The sequence below is a fragment of the Staurois parvus genome, unplaced genomic scaffold (genome assembly GCF_062004578.1).
Source record: "Staurois parvus isolate SC_StPar_1 unplaced genomic scaffold, SC_StPar_1.0 ptg000432l, whole genome shotgun sequence".
Taxonomy (NCBI): Eukaryota; Metazoa; Chordata; class Amphibia; order Anura; family Ranidae; genus Staurois; species Staurois parvus.
Window position 1 is genome coordinate 8,325,866 of NW_028318228.1, and position 16,574 is coordinate 8,342,439.

Below are 16,574 nucleotides of genomic sequence, written 5' to 3' on the forward strand. Positions count from 1 at the left end.
GGGGGCAGTGGTAGTGGACTGGTCTCTTGGGTGGGGTGGTAGATGTGTTGTTGGCCAAGTTCGTGGGGGGGAGGGGGGTTATGTTGGTCGCTGTCAGGCTCTCTCCCCGGGGGGGAGCCAATTTTTGTGTTGCCTAGGGCAGCACGAAACCAAAATAGACCACTGTATGCATGTATGTATATACTGTATATATACTATATTGCCAAAAGTATTGGGCCAGCCCTCCAAATCATTGGATTCAGGTGTTCCAATCACCTCCATGGCCACAGGTGTATAAAATCAAGCACCTTGCAGACTGCTTCTACATTTGTGAAAGAATGGGTCTCTCTCAGGAGCTCAGTGACTCCAATAAGTCCATCCGTGACATTTCCTGGCTACTAAATATTCCACGGTCAACTGTTAGTGGTATTATAACAAAGTGGAAGCAACTGGGAACAGCAGCAACTCAGCCACGAAGTGGTAGGCCACATAACATGACAGAGTGGGATCAGCGCATGTTGAAGCGCACAGTGAGCAGGAGTCGCCAACTGTCTGCAGAGTCAATAGCTAAAGACCTCCAAACTTCACGTGGCCTTCAGATTAGCACAACAACAGTGCATAGAGAGCTTCATGAAATGGGTTTCCATGGCCGAGCAGCTGCATCCAAACCTTACATCACCAAGTGCAATGCAAACCTTCGGACCCTATTTACGTCACCATTTTTCTCAATAATAATAATAATATTTCTAAAGGTGCTATTGAAATGAAAATGTTCACCACATGTCGGTAACAACCCATGCAATCCATACATACAAAGAAACCATAACAAATAAGTTCAGAAATTGCAATAAAATGGAATGAGCAATAAAATGGAATGAGACAGGGAAAAGTATTGAACACGCTAATTGAAATTTATTTAATACCTTGTACAAAATCCTTTTTTGGTAATGACAGCTTCAAGACACCTCCTGAATGGAGAAACTAGTTGCATGTGTTGCTTAGGTGTGGTTTTGGCCCATTCTTCCACACAAATCTTGAATGTTCCATGGGCCTCTTCTATGAACTCTGTTCTTTTCATACATTTTCTATTGGATTCAAGTCAGGAGAATGGCTGGGCCGTTCTAGCAGCTTTACTTTCTTTCTTTGAAACCAATTGAGAGTGTCCTTGGCTTTGTGTTTGGGATCATTGTCTTGCTTAAATATCCACTCTCGTTTCATCTTCATCATCCTGGTAGAAGGCAACATATTTTTATCATAAATATCTTGGTACATTCTTTCATTCATCCTTCTTTCAATGACATGAAGTTTTCCAGTACCGTATGCTGAAAAACAGCCCCACACCATGATGTTTCCACCACCAAATTTCACTGTTGGGATGGTGTTTTTGGGGTGATGTGCGGTGCCATTTGACCTCCAAACATGATGTGTATTATGGCATCCAGAGTTCAGTTTTGATCTCATCTGACCAGACTATATTCTTCCAGTATTTTACAGGCTTGTCTAAATGTTGTGCAGCAAACTTTAAAAAAAGTTTCAAAATGCTTTTTTTTCAGCAATGGAGTGCTGTGGTGAGCATACAGGCCATGGCGGTTGAGTGCATTACTTATTATTTTCCTTGCAAAAATTGTACCTGCTATTTCCAGGTCTTTCTGAAGTTCTCCACAAGTGATCCTTGGCTCTTAGTCAACTCTCCTGAAAATTCTTTTCACTACTCTGTCAGAAATCTTGTGAGGAGCACCTGATTGTGGCCAGTTTATGGTGAAATGATGTTCTTTCCACTTCCAGATTGTGGCCCCAACAGTGCTCACTGGAACATTCAGACATTTAGAAATCCTTCTGTAATCAATGCCATCAGTATGTTTTGCAACAATAACGTTGAGAAGGTATTGAGAGAGCTCAATGAGTTGTTTCTTGTGTGACACCTTGGTAATTGAGACACCTTTTTATAGGCCATCAGTTGAGACTGAAGCAGCTGATATTAATTGCACTGACAAGGGGCAGCATTGCTTTCTATTTACTGATAGATTTCAGCTAGCGTCTGGGCTTTCCATGTCTTTTTGCACCTCCCTTTTTTTCATATTTTCAATACTTTTTCCCTGTGTCATTCCATTTTATTACACATAACTTAATTTCAGAACTTATTTGTTTTGTTTTTTTGTATGTATGGAATGAATGGGTTGTTACCGATATGTGAAAATGTCATGTCAATAGCATCTTTAGAAATATATTTACTGAGAAAAATGATGACGCGTTCAATACTTATTTTTCTCTCTCTCTTTCTCTCTCTATATATATTTGAGGAATATTGTATTTTGGCGAGCTGACACAGTGGGATCAAATTATTAGTATTTACTTGTTGCTCTGTACTTTGAAGGTTTATATATCTTATGAGGTGTGGGAACTCATGTCAGTAACAAGCTTCAACATAGCAATTTTATTATACAGGATGTACATACACTGTTGTTTTTTTAATATTTTTTTTCACATTAGTTTGTTGAGCACAGTGATCTTTGTGATATACAGCATAGTAGAAATATAATAATAAAATAAATCAATAAATGTAGTAACATTTAAATAAATGGTATAAATATAATATAAAATATACATATAAAGTATAAATTATAAATAATCTGATACTCATAAAAAACATACATAAATAATATGTTGCTGATAAAAAAAAAAATATATAAACATAAAGTATGCAATATAAATAATACAGTACTTGTAATCCCCATGTGTCAAATGCAAGGCCAGCAGGCTGAATCTGGCCCACCAGGCCATTTCATGTGGCCTGTACACCTCTCCTGCAGCTGCGGCACTTCTTTGTCTCTACCCACACCTTGTTTCAGCAGTTGGCTGCAGAGAGGAGGACAGAACTCCTACAGATCCTGCGTTTCTCTGTGCAGCCACGGAGAGGCTTGTACTTGTCCTCCTCCCATTGTCTCAGGTCTCAGCAGTCGGCAGCAGAGAGGTGGACAGAACTCCTCCTACAGATCTCTGTGCAGCTGCAGCAACCTCTCGTCTCCGCCTCCCCTGATCTCAGCATTCAGCAGACTCCGGCACTCCTCTGGTCCTCCTCCAGACCCTGCACTTTCTGCTCCTCTGCATTGTGATGTAAGGGAAGGTGAGGGATTCTTGAATCCTGATGGTGGGGGGGCTCTTGACATCTGATGTGGGGGGGGGAGGGTGCTTTGGGCATCTAGTCTTACACGTACAACCATTTCTGTGAGTGCAACTATAATGCTGATACGGCCCGCAATGAAACTGAGTTTGACACGCATGTTGTAAAAAATTCAGGATATCAACTATATACATGTATGCCAAAAATAGAACACATACAGTTGTGACCAAAATTATTCAACCCCCACTGAAATTGAGTGTTTTGGCCAGTTTGACATTGCTTTTGATCATTCAGTCATCTTGCTTACATTTACATTAAAGAGGCACTTGTAGGTCAGACAAATATAACATAACAGTTATAATGAAATAACCACAAATGTCTTTTCTGTGCTCACAGCATTATCAGTTTTATTCAACCCCCAAGTGACATTCAATCTTAGTACTTAGTACAGCATCCTTTTACAGTTATAACAGCTTTTAAACGTGAAGCATAGCTTGACACAAGTGTCTTGCAGCGATCTACGGGTATCTTCGCCCATTCTTCATGGGCAAAGGCCTCCAGTTCAGTCACATTCTTAGGCTTGCGCACTGCAACTGCTTTCTTTAAGTCCCACCAGAGGTTCTCAATCGGATTTAAGTCTGGTGACTGCGATGGCCACTCCAAAATGTTCCAGCCTTTCCTCTGCAACCATGCTCTAGTGGACTTGGAGGTATGCTTGGGATCATTGTCCTGTTGAAAGGTCCAACGTCTCCCAAGCCTCAGGTGTGTGACGGACTGCATCACGTTTCCATCCAATATCTCCTGGTACTGAAGAGAATTCATGGTACCTTGCACACGCTGAAGCTTCCCTGTACCTGCAGAAGCAAAACAGCCCCAAAGCATGATTGACCCTCCACCATGCTTCACAGTAGGCAAGGTGTTCTTTTCATCATAGGCCTTGTTCTTCCTCCTCCAAACATAGCGTTGATCCATGGGCCCAAACAGTTCTAATTTTGTTTCATCAGTCCACAGAACACTATCCCACAACTTTTGTGGTTTGTCCACATGGCTTTTGGCATACTGCAGTCGACTCTTCTTATTCTTTGGAGACAGCAAGGGGGTACGCCTGGGAGTTCTGGCACGGAGGCCTTCATTACGCAGTGTGCGTCTTATTGTCTGGGCTGAAACTTCTGTACCCACATCTGACAAATCTTTTCTCAGTTCCTCAGCAGTCACACGGGGACTTCTCTCCACTCTACGCTTCAGGTAGCGCACAGCAGTCGAAGTCAGCATCTTCTTTCTGCCACGACCAGGTAGCGTTTCAACAGTGCCCTTTGCCTTGAATTTGCGAATGATGCTTCCTAAGGTGTCTCTTGGTATGTTTAACATCTTTGCAATCTTCTTATAGCCATTGCCCTTCCTGTGAAGAGAAATCACCTCTTCTCTTGTCTTCCTGGACCATTCTCTTGCCTTCACCATGTTTGTAACCACACCAGTAAATGTCTAGAAGGAGCTGAGTATCACAGTCATTTTAAAGCTGCCTAATTGGTGCTTATTATGCTTGATTGCTGCTCGGTGACATCCACAGGTGTTTTCAATACCTGATGGAAAGCACCTGTATGAACCTCTGTTCTTCAGAGTGGTAGTCTTTAAGGGGTTGAATAATTGTGGCAATGAAGAAACCACATAAGAACCATTTACTACTGTATTACATAAACAATTGATGTCATTTTAGTTGCATTTGGGTAGTTACAACGTCCTTGTAGGATTTGATTCTGAATACAATTCCAAATGTACACTATAGTCCCTAAACCCCTTTACAGCATTGGGGGTTGAATAATTTTGGTCACAACTGTACCTCCAAGCCTTTACCTAATGGCAGTGAAAGTGTTATTCCATGAAATGTCTTATAGTCATCACATTATGCCTGGCTGTGCATGCAAAAGGATTCTGTAGCTCTTCCAGTCTGGTATCATCTGTACTGTGTGTAAAGGACAAGTTCACCTTTAAATAAATGCGCCAATATATATATATTTTTTTAATTTATTTCAGGTACTTATATAGCGCCGTCAATTTACGCAGCGCTTTATATATATATTGTACATTCACATCAGTCCCTAACCCTCAAGGGGCGTACAATCTACTGTATATATATATATATATATATATATATATATACTGCATGTTGAAAAAAATCTGAAGATTATATTTTAAAAATATATATTTTTTAAAATATATATTTTTTAAATATATTCTTCAGATTTTTTTAACATATAAAATAGCCATTTTAAAATATATTTTTACATATATTTGTAAATGCATTCAAAATGTAGCTTTGTATTTTTAAAGACATACAGTATATTTGAAATGTATTTTTAAAAACATTTTTTATATATTTTGTAATAAAAACGCATTTCAACATGCGGGTATACCTCTGCGGGTGGGAGTCCTCACCGTGTGCGCTCCCGGCACAGTTACCGGCAGTTAACGGAAAGCTCCCATTCTCTACTTGCGATCGGGAGCTTTCTGAACATGTACCTGTTGTGACAGTCAATCATGGCGGTCACATGATCGCAAACTCCACCTCCCGGCATCTAAAATCCCTTATAGCGCTGAAAGGCCAAGGGGTTAATAATAAAAAATATACAAAATTAAATGAAAAATCACACAGTGATAATAGTGTGACCAGGCCAGAGCGACTTCAGAAGAGGTAAAAATAGGCATCCTAACTTCCTTGTGTAGTTAGCATAGGTGTAGAATGAGGGTGGGAGCAGGTTTATGCTTAGCCAGGTTTTGATTGGAACTCCACTTCAACAATTTGAGATCCAGAAACGTTTACCCCCTTCTTGACCAGGCCATTTTTAACCTATTCAGCACTGTGCTACTTTAACTGGCAATTGCTCATTCATGCTCATTCATGCAACACTGTACTCAAATTAAATTTAAATAATTTTTTCACACAAATAGAGCTTTCTTTTGGTGGTTTTTGATCACCACTGGTTTTTTGTTTGTTATTATGCCAAAAAAATAGGTTTTACGTTCTGCTATAAAACATATCCAATACATAAAAAAAAAATCTAAATTCTTTATACATTTAGGGTAAAATGTGTTCTGTTACATTTTTGGTACTGCTCTGGGGAAGTTTTATGCTTGTATTGTAATTCATATTTTTAATGTACAAAATAAAAGTGTATTGTGTTTTATATATTTGCGTGGTCTCCCATAATGAGCCAACAAAGTCCGGTCTCTCGATGTTAGGTTCACTTTAGGTTACCCATTCTATTCTGCTACATGTCTTTGGATAAAAAAAATCCCAATATCTTTGGTTAAATAAAATAAATCCCGAAGAGTGTATGTTGATTTGGTTTGTGTGAATGTTATAGCATCTACAAACTATGGTATATGTACTGGAATTTGTATATTTTTTTTTATATACCATTAATGGCGGTAATCAGCAACTTATAGTTGGACTGTGATAGTGCGTCGGGCAATCTGCCACTAACTGACACTGAGTGGGAACTGACTAAATGACACTGACAGTTCCAGTGACACTAATACAGTAATCAATAATAATACTATACACTGTCACTGTACTAATGACACCGGAAGGGGTTAACATCTAGGGGCAATCAAGGGGTTAAATGTATGCATAACAATGTGTACTGTGTGCTGCTTTTTGATCACAGACCTGACTGTTTTTCCTCCCTGCTTTGCAGGGAAAAAAAAAACCACATCATGTCTCCCTGTTCAGAACTCTGTGTTGTTAGTAAACACAGGGCTCCGTGTTGTGATTCACTAAGCCGATTTATGGCCGGGACCTGGTAGCCAACTTGCGCTGTACCAAATGCCAGCACAGATGGGGTGGCGGGCTCTACCCGAAAATGCTGGATCACGTACATATATGTGATGCAGCACAGAGCGGCCACCCTGCTGTAGTAAAAATACATTGAGCAGCAGGGCATATTTACCACAAGCCAAACAAGGCAGTTGCCTAGGGTGGCATTTTTCAGGGAGACAGCACAGCCCCCCCCGCAAGAAGTGAGACACGTGCAATGGGAACCATGATACCAATGAGGGGGCACTATTCCTCCCACTGACACCAATGATGGGGCACTATTCCTCCTACTGACACCAATGATTGGGCACTTTTCCTCCCACTGACACCAATGATGGGGCACTTTTCCTCCCACTGACAACAATGATGGGGCACTATTCCTCCCACTGACACCAATAATGGGGGGACTATTCCTCCCACTGACACCAATGATGGGGCACTATTCCTCCCACTGACACCAATAATGGGGCACTATTCCTCCCATTGACACTAATGATGAAGCACTATTCCTCCCACTGACACCAATGATGAAGCACTATTCCTCCCACTGACACCAGTGATGAGGCACTATTCCTCCCACTGATACCAATGATGGGGCACTATTCCTCTCACTGACACAAATGATGGGGTACTATTCCTCCCATTGACACTAATGATGGGACACTATTCCTCCCACTGACACCAGTGATGAGGCACTATTCCTCCCACTGACACCAGTGATGAGGCACTATTCCTCCCACTGACACAAATGATGGGGTACTATTCCTCCCACTGACACCAATGATGGGGCACTATTCCTCCCACTGACACCAATGATGGGACACTATTCCTCCCACTGACACCAATGATGGGGCACTATTCCTCCCACTGACACCAATGATGGGGCACTATTCCTCCCACTGACACCAATGATGGGGCACTATTCCTCCCACTGATACTAATGATGGGGCACTATTCCTCCCACTGACACTAATGATGGGGCACCATTGTTGGTATCAGTGGGAGGATTAGTGCCCCATCATTGGTGTCAGTGGGAGGAATAGTGCCCCATCATTGGTGTCAGTGGGAGGAATAGTGCCCCATCATTGGTGTCAGTGGGAGTAATGGTGCCTCATCATTGGTGTCAGTGGAAGGAATAGTGCCCCATCATTGGTGTCAGTGGGAGGAATAGCATCCCATTGTTGTTGTCAGTGGGCGGAGCTCTAATAGGACGAAATGGAGCCTAAAGAGGAAGGGGTGGAGTTTACAGATGAAGGGGTGGGTCTTAAACAGGAAGGGGTGGAACAAATTTAGATGCGAGGGGGTGCCCGATTTTAGACTTTCCTAGGGCAGCACAAAACCAAAATACACCACTGGGCAGGGGTGTTGTTGGTGAATGTCAGGCTCTCTCTGTGGAGGGGGGGATGTTCGCATCAGGCTCTCTCTGTGTGGGGGGGGTGTTCATTGGTGTCAGGTTCTCTCTGTGGGGGGGTGTTCATTGGTGTCAAGTTCTCTCTGTGGGGGGGGTGTTCATTGGCGTCAGGTTCTCTCTGTGGGGGGGTGTTCATTGGTGTCAGCCTCTCTTGTGGGGGTGTGTGCATTGGCATCAGGCTCTCTCTGTGGGGGGGGGTGTTCATTGGCGTCAGGCTCTCTCTGTGGGGGGGGGGGGTGTTCATTGGTGTCAGGCTCTCTCCGTGGGGGGGGTGTTCATTGGCATCAGGCTCTCTCTGTGGGGGGGGGGTCATTGGCATCAGGCTCTCTCTGTGGGGGGGGGTGATCATTGGCATCAGGCTCTCTCTGTGTGGGGTGTTGATTGGTGTCAGTTTCTCTTTGTGGGGGGTGTTCATTGGTGTCAGGCTCTCTCTGTGGGGGGAGTGTTCATTGGTGTCAGGTTCTCTCTGTGGGGGAGGGGGGGGGTGTTCATTGGCATCAGGCTCTCTCTGTGGGGGGGTGTTCATTGGTGTCAGGTTCTCTCTGTGGGGAAGGGGGGGGTGTTCATTGGTGTCAGGTTCTTTCTGGTGGGGGGGGGGTGTTCATTGGCATCAGGCTCTCTCTGTGGGGGGGGGGGTTTCATTGGTGTCAGGCTCTCTCTGTGTGGGAGGGTGTTCATTGGTGTCAGGTTCTCTCTGTGGGGAAGGGGGGGTGTTCATTGGTGTCAGGTTCTTTCTGGTGGGGGGGGGGGGGTGTTCATTGGCATCAGGCTCTCTCTGTGGGGGGGGGGGGTTCATTGGTGTCATGCTCTCTCTGTGGGGGGGGTGTTCATTGGTGTCAGGTTCTCTCTGTGGGGGGGGGGTGTTCCTTGGCATCAGGCTCTCTCTGTGGGGGGGGGGAAGGAGGGGGGGTTATTCATTGGTGTCAGGTTCTCTCTGTAGGGGGGGTGTTCATTGGTGTCAGGTTCTCTCTGTGGGGGGGGGGGTGTTTATTGGTGTCAGGTTCTCTCTGTAGGGGGGGTGTTCATTGGTGTCAGGTTCTCTCTGGGGGGGGGGGGTTGTTCATTGGTGTCAGGTTCTCTCTGTGGGGGGGGGGGTGTTCATTGGTGTCAGGTTCTCTCTGTGGGGTGGGGGTGTTCATTGGTGTCAGGTTCTCTCTGTGGGGGGGTGTTTATTGGTGTCAGGTTCTCTCTGTAGGGGGGGGTGTTCATTGGTGTCAGGTTCTCTCTGTAGGGGGGGGTGTTCATTGGTGTCAGGTTCTCTCTGGGGGGGGGGGTGTTCATTGGTGTCAGGTTCTCTCTGGGGGGGGGGTGTTCATTGGTGTCAGGTTCTCTCTGTGGGGGGGGGGTGTTCATTGGTGTCAGGTTCTCTCTGTGGGGGGGGGGTTCATTTATTGGGGCACCAATTATTTATGTGTTACCTAGGACAGCACAACACCTGAATACACCCTTGTTGAGCAGTCCACATGTGGTTTGTTTTGTAGAGCTCTGTGCAAGCCGCTGGCACTATGTAAATACTGGATGATAATAATATTTATTGCTTCAATTCCTTGCAGTCACGTTCTGGCTAAAGCTCAGGCGATTCTAATCTGTAAATGCCAAACTCCCACCGGCACTTGAGTGTGCTTTATAGAAATTTGTATGTGATGTTTACTAGGACTTTATTGTGCTAAGACATGCACTTTCTGTGCAAATAGACCTGATCATATAAACACGCCACATAACACTGCAGAAGGAAAAAGGAAAACATGTTTTTCATCTCAAGAGGATTACATCATCGCAGCTTCCCAGACAACCTTCTGAGCATTTCTATTACTAAAATAAAGGGCTTTTTTCAGCGGGAACGCAGTTCCAGCACCTAACGCACTGAATGTATGTAATGGTAAGGGGTGCTGGGGTGCCCTGAAGGGTCTATTAATGCTGGCTGCTGGGGGAATCTATTGTCACTGGAGGGGATCTATTTTTGCATGAGGGTATATTGTTGCTGGTGGTGGATAGATTGTTGCTGGTGGGGGATAATATTGTTTCTGGGGGTCAATTTATGCTGGGATAAATCTACTGTTAAGGGAGAGGTCTTCTGTTGATGGCTGCTGGAGGGTCTATTAATGCTGGCTGCTTGGGGATCTATTGTTGCTGCATGGGGTCTAATGTTGCTGGGGTGGCATTTTGTTGTGGGGGTTCGTTGTTGGGGGGGTGGCACTGGGAGATGATTAGGGGTGAAACCAAGGAATGGGGATCAGAGGTGCATAGGGGGCGGAAACAAGGGAGGAGTTCCTGCACCTATTCTCTGAGAAAAAAAGCCCTGCTAAAGAATAAAAGTGTTACTAAACCCACAACAGTCAAATCAGTCTGTATATGCAGTAAAGCATGCTTGTTATACTCACTGTGGAAGGGGTTAATCCTCAGCGTTGTTTAACCAGTTCTGCACCATCCTGTAGCAGAAATACTGCTACAGGGTGGCACGGGTGATTTTGCAGTTCCGGGTAGGAACCCGTGCTGCCATTAGTGGCCTCGGCTGTCAATCACCGGGTCGTGGCCAGTGATTACTCACCGGCATCCATATAAAAAGGCCATTTGATCCTGTTTTCTCTGCCCCTCCTCTTGTTCATATGCCCACCTGATAAGACAGACTGCAATTGTAGCCATTCTGCACATGCTCAGTTTAGTGTGTATTGCTAGAGAGGTTTTTTTTTTCCTTGGAAGAGTGCATGTGATCATCACAGGGCCAATCAGCACTGTCCAGACAGAGGGTCAGAGGATTTGCATCCTCCTAGAACAGAAAGAAAACTCCTCCTACAAGCTTTAACCAGTGCTCTGCTGAAGTCACAAGACTGCTCTAACTGCTGATGAGAAAAGGTATTTAACAGTTTATATTTACTAAAATAATTGCATTTCCATGTTGTGTGTATTGTGGGAGACCAGATATAGAGAATGCAGGGTCCGGGGTTTATTAACACTTTAAGCTCTCAGATCACAAGCGATTTCAAGTATAACTAAATGCCGCACTTTTTTTCCCTTCGTGTTGGTTAGAGTAGAGATGGATTAGAACACCTGTCTGTTTTTTATTGCTGTCTGTGCCCCAGTTAACCTGGCACATGGAGAACCCTACACTGATCCTAAATTGTTGGTGTGCTTGTGCGACTGGCAGCATCTGTACTACTTTGTAGAACCTGTCTATTTCCAGCGGCCCCTCTGGGGTGAGCACTACAGAAACAATGAATATAATACATTAGTCCTCAAACACCAACAAATACCATACATTAAGGCCTGGTTCACACCAATGCATTGTGCTTTTTGCTCCGTTTTGCAGTGCGTTTTTGCAGGGTTTTTTGCATGTTTTTCCCCGCTTTTTCTGTTCTTTTCAGCTTTCTTTTTGTTAAAGTGGAAATTTTTGGTTGCTGGTCAGAATAAAATTGCAACACACTACATGCGTTTCAGCAGATTCTCCACTGAACTCTATTGTAGCAAAAACTCTGATTTTTGCGTTTAAAAAAGTTCCTAACCCTTTCCAAAAACAAAGCAGCTAAAAAGAAAGTAGATGTAAATGTGTCCCATAGGAAACCATGTTAAATGGAATGTAGTGCTTTTCTGCAAAAAGCACAAAAAAAATGCATTGGTGTGAACCAGGCTCAAGATCAACAATTGGTTGATCGTAAATGGTTAGCAGTTCTGCCTGGCAGCACTAGTGTTGTTGGTTCGAATCTCAACCACAGCACTACTTGCCTGGAGTTTGCATGTTCTCCCTGTGCCTGCATGGGTTTCCTCCGGGTACTCCAGTTTCCTCCCACACTCCAAAGACATGCTAGTAGGTTAATTGGCTCCTGTCTAAATTGGCCCTAGTATGTGTATGTATGAATGTCAGTTAGGGACCTTAGATTTGGTGCCCCCTGAGGGTTAGGGACTGATGTGAATGTACAATATACACGTAAAGTGCTGTGTAAATTATCATCGCTATATAAGTACCTGAAATAAATAAATAAAATAAAGTTCTTATAGAACCCGTTGTTATTTACAAAATCAGTGTGAAAGTGGCACAACCGGTTTATGGTCAGTGTATAACTGGCAAGACCAGCAGAGAGAACACTCAAGTGGACCACAGGAGACACACTACACACCCAGCAGGATCTGTCATGTAAAGATGTGCACAATGGAAAAATGTGTTTTGTTTTCTGATTAGTTTGTTAAGTTAATAATTTAATTTCACCATATTTGTTATATTAGAATGATTCATTTTTAGAATTTGATTTGTATGTTTGGATTCCATTTGTATATTCATAATTTTCAAATCGATTCGAAATTCAAATTCAAATTTTGAAACTCAAAACATGTAATTTGAATTTCTGAAGATGGCTATATCCGTTCTATTTTATTCTAGTCTATTCTTTTTTAGTCTGTTATTTTTTTATTCTACTCTTTGTATTTTCTATTTTTATTCTATTCTGTTTTATTCTATTCTACCCCAATCTATTCTATCATTTTTCTATTCTATTATTTTTTATTCTATTCTATTCTTTAAAGCAAGAAGGAATCATCATTTTATTTCATTTTTATACCTCACAATATTTATTGCTATATGTTTCCATTTCGAACTTAAATTAATTTTCAGAATTCAGATTCATTTTCAAATCCTGATAATTCATTTGATTACAATTTATGTTGTATTCACTGAAATTCTATTGTGATCCAGAAATTCGAATACACCCGAATCTCAGAATAATGAAACTTTCGTCCAAATTTTGATTCGTAACCAAACAAATAGCGCATATCTACTATTATGCTAATCATACAGTAAATGGTGATTGTCATCTTGGTAAAGCAACTTTAAAACTTTACTTCTGTGGTTTCTTGGGGATGATGGTGCATAAATTACACATTTGGAGCTGCAAACTAGATCGCTATCCAGGGATTAATGGAGGATTAAATACATGATTGTTTTCAGAATTCAAATACATTTTCTAATTCAAATACATTTTTAATCCTGATAATTCATTTCAAGATAATTTATGTTGTAATCGATAAAATTCTATTGTGATCCAGCATTTTGAATACACCCGAATATCAGAATAATGAAACTTTCGTCCGAATTTCGATTCGTAACCAAACAAATAGCGCGTATCTACTATTATGCTAATGATACAGTAAATGGTCATTGTCATCTTGATAAAGCAACTTTAAAACTTTACTTCTGTGGTTTCTTGGGGATGATCTTGCATAAATTACACATTTGGAGTTGCAAACAAGATAACTATCCAGGGATTAATGTAGGAATAAATTCATTATTTTTTTCCTAATTCAAATTCTTTTTCAAATCCTGATAATTCATTTCATGACAATTTATGTTGTATTCACTGAAATTCTATTGTGATGCAGAAATTCGAATACACCCGAATCTCAGAATAATGAAGCTTTCATCCAAACTTTGATTCGTAACCAAACAAATAGCGCATATCTACTATTATGCTAATCATACAGTAAATGGACATTATCATCTTGATAAAGCAACTTTAAAACTTTACTTCTGTGGTTTCTTGGGGACGATGGTGCATAAGTTCCACATTTGGAGCTGAAAACTAGATCACTATCCAGGGATTAATGGAGGAATAAATACATGATTGTTTTCAGAATTCAAATTAATTTTGAAATCATGACAATTTATGTTGTAATCAATGAAATTCTATTGTGATCCAGCAATTCGAATACACCCGAAACTCAGAATAATGAAACTTTTGTCCAAATTTAAATTCGTAACCAAACAAATAGCGCATATCTACTATTATGCTAATTATACAGTAAATGGTCATTGCCATCTTGATAAAACAACTTTAAAACTTTACTTCTGTGGTTTCTTGGGGATGATCTTGCATAAGTTACACATTTGGAGCTGCAAACAAGATAACTATCCAGGGATTAACGGAGGAATAAATAAATTATTTTTTTCCTAATTCAAATTCATTTTCAGATTCAAATTCATTTTCAAATCCTGATAATTCATTTCATGACAATTTATGTTGTATTCGCTGAAATTCTATTCTGATCCAGAAATTCAAATAGTCCCGAATCTCAGAATAATGAAACTTTCGTCCAAATTTAAATTCGTAACCAAACAAATAGCGCATATCTACTATTATGCTAATCATACAGTAAATGGCGATTGTCATCTTGATAAAGCAACTTTAAAACTTTACTTCTGTGGTTTCTTGGGGACGATGGTGCATAAGTTACACATTTGGAGCTGCAAACTAGATCGCTATCCAGGGATTAATGGAGGATTAAATACATGAATAATAAGTGGAGTGACAAGTCAAGAATTAAACAAGGGAAGAATGGAGATTGACCATGCACAATATCTTGTCGCCTGGCATCGATTGTGTCTGCGTTGCTGGAGGGATGGGAGAGAGCGGCGTGCAGGGAAAACCAAACAGTTAATCTTTATTCCTCGTTCTGTCACCTCTCCACTCAGGTTGAACTGCAAACCTCAGTGAGCTATTAGCACGGCCAGGCAATTCCTGATGTGCAGGATGGTTGGGGAGATTAAGACAAGTGTAGCATATTACCTCTGCTTTTCATTTCCTTGCTTGGATCAGATATATGGATGGGGAAATAAAGAGGAGCGGCAAGCAGATGCGGCGGTGGTCGAATGATGAGAATAACAAGAAGTGGAGCTTTAGAAATGTATGCTATAGTTGTTGATAAGGCATTCTATAAACCATGTTTATATCAGTAGAGCCAGGCAGCGGGACGTAACCTTCCTGCGGCAAAGACTGAGGCTGAGAGAAGCCGGCGAGGAGGCTTATGTATATGTCATTGCTGAAGTGTTGTTGGCTTTTTCTAAATCTTTTGAAATGTTTCAGTGAGCTATAAATAGCAGCAGAATTGTACAACTATCTCACCTTTTGTCGTATGCCTTATATTTCAGAATTTCGAACCTAAAGCGGTATTGAACCCAAAAACAAGAATTTAAAAAGATACTAAAGGTTCATTTTTTAAAAAAAATAACAAACATGTTATACTTACCTGCTCTGTGCAATGGTTTTGCACAGAGTAGCCCCGATCCTCCTCTTCTGGGGTCAACCGCCAGTGCTTCTGGCCCCTCCCTCCTGTCGGGTGCCCCCAGAGCAAGCAGCTTGCTCTGGGGGCACCCAAGCAGGCACGCTCTCGATGAGAACAAAGGACGTCCGATTGGCTGCACTCCAAACAATCCACTTTATTGAACCAAGGTAAAACCAATACAGACAGTGGAAATACAGTGGGGGACTGGCAGGTAAACATGTTAAAGAAAGCGCTTATTCATTATAAGCGCTGTTTTTAGCATGAAGTGTGTTTACCTGCCAGTCCCCCACTATATTTCCACTGTCTGTATTGGTTTTACCTTGGTTCAATAGAGTGGATTGTTTGGAGTGCAGCCGATTGGATGTCCTTTGTTCTCATCTATGCAGCACACGAGTTGGATTGGCGCCTACAGGAGGAGTTGTGCTTAGAGATTGGGAGTCTCTCTACCCTGAGCAGCAATAAACATACAGGCATGCTCCCAAGCTGCTGCTCTGTGTGTCCATTCATGCATGGAGCTGCGGATCGACCCCTGTCCCCTCTCTCTCCTCATTGGCTCACTGGCTGTGATTGACAGCAGTGGGAGCCAATGGCTCCTGCTGCTGCCTCAGCTAATCAGGAGGGAGAGCCCCCAAACTCTCCGAGAGGAGGGAGAGTCCCTGAACCATTTTATTATACTGCAGATTACCAATCCTTAAACTGGAACATAGGCAAGGATTAAAAGATAAAGAAGCTGTATACTCAGTGAGCAAATAAATCAGCTGTTGGAAGTACTTAAATATGACGGTTTAATATCACTTTGAAGCCATGGCGGCAATCAACAATAGCAGGGAACCCATCAAAATAAAGTATTTCAATGCCTCCACTTCCTCTAGGCTGGCAGAAATGTGGTCAGTTAACATAATCTTTGTTTTTTACATTGTGCAACAATCCAGCCTTTTTCACAGTGAACAATAGGCTCATCAGAGCGTTCTCATTGTTAGCAACCAGAATGGCATTAAATGCAGTTGTTATTGTATTTCTCATGATTTTAATTCTGATTTTTTTTCTAGTCCTGCATTTCACAGTGAGGTGTTCTGAATATGATTTTTATTAAAGTGATATTAAAGGTTCAGCTTTGAAAAAAACAAAAAAACAAACACATCATACTTACCTGCTCTGTGCAATGGTTTTTCACAAAGCAGACCCAATCCTCCTCTTCTTGG

The 16,574-nt window shown here is 42.0% G+C and overlaps 1 protein-coding gene across 1 annotated transcript in view; it reads left to right on the forward strand.

Annotated features, from left to right (window-relative positions):
* AGBL1 (AGBL carboxypeptidase 1) overlaps window positions 1-16,574 on the forward strand; it is a 924,602-nt gene that overhangs the window by 380,136 nt on the left and 527,892 nt on the right. The window lies entirely within an intron of this gene.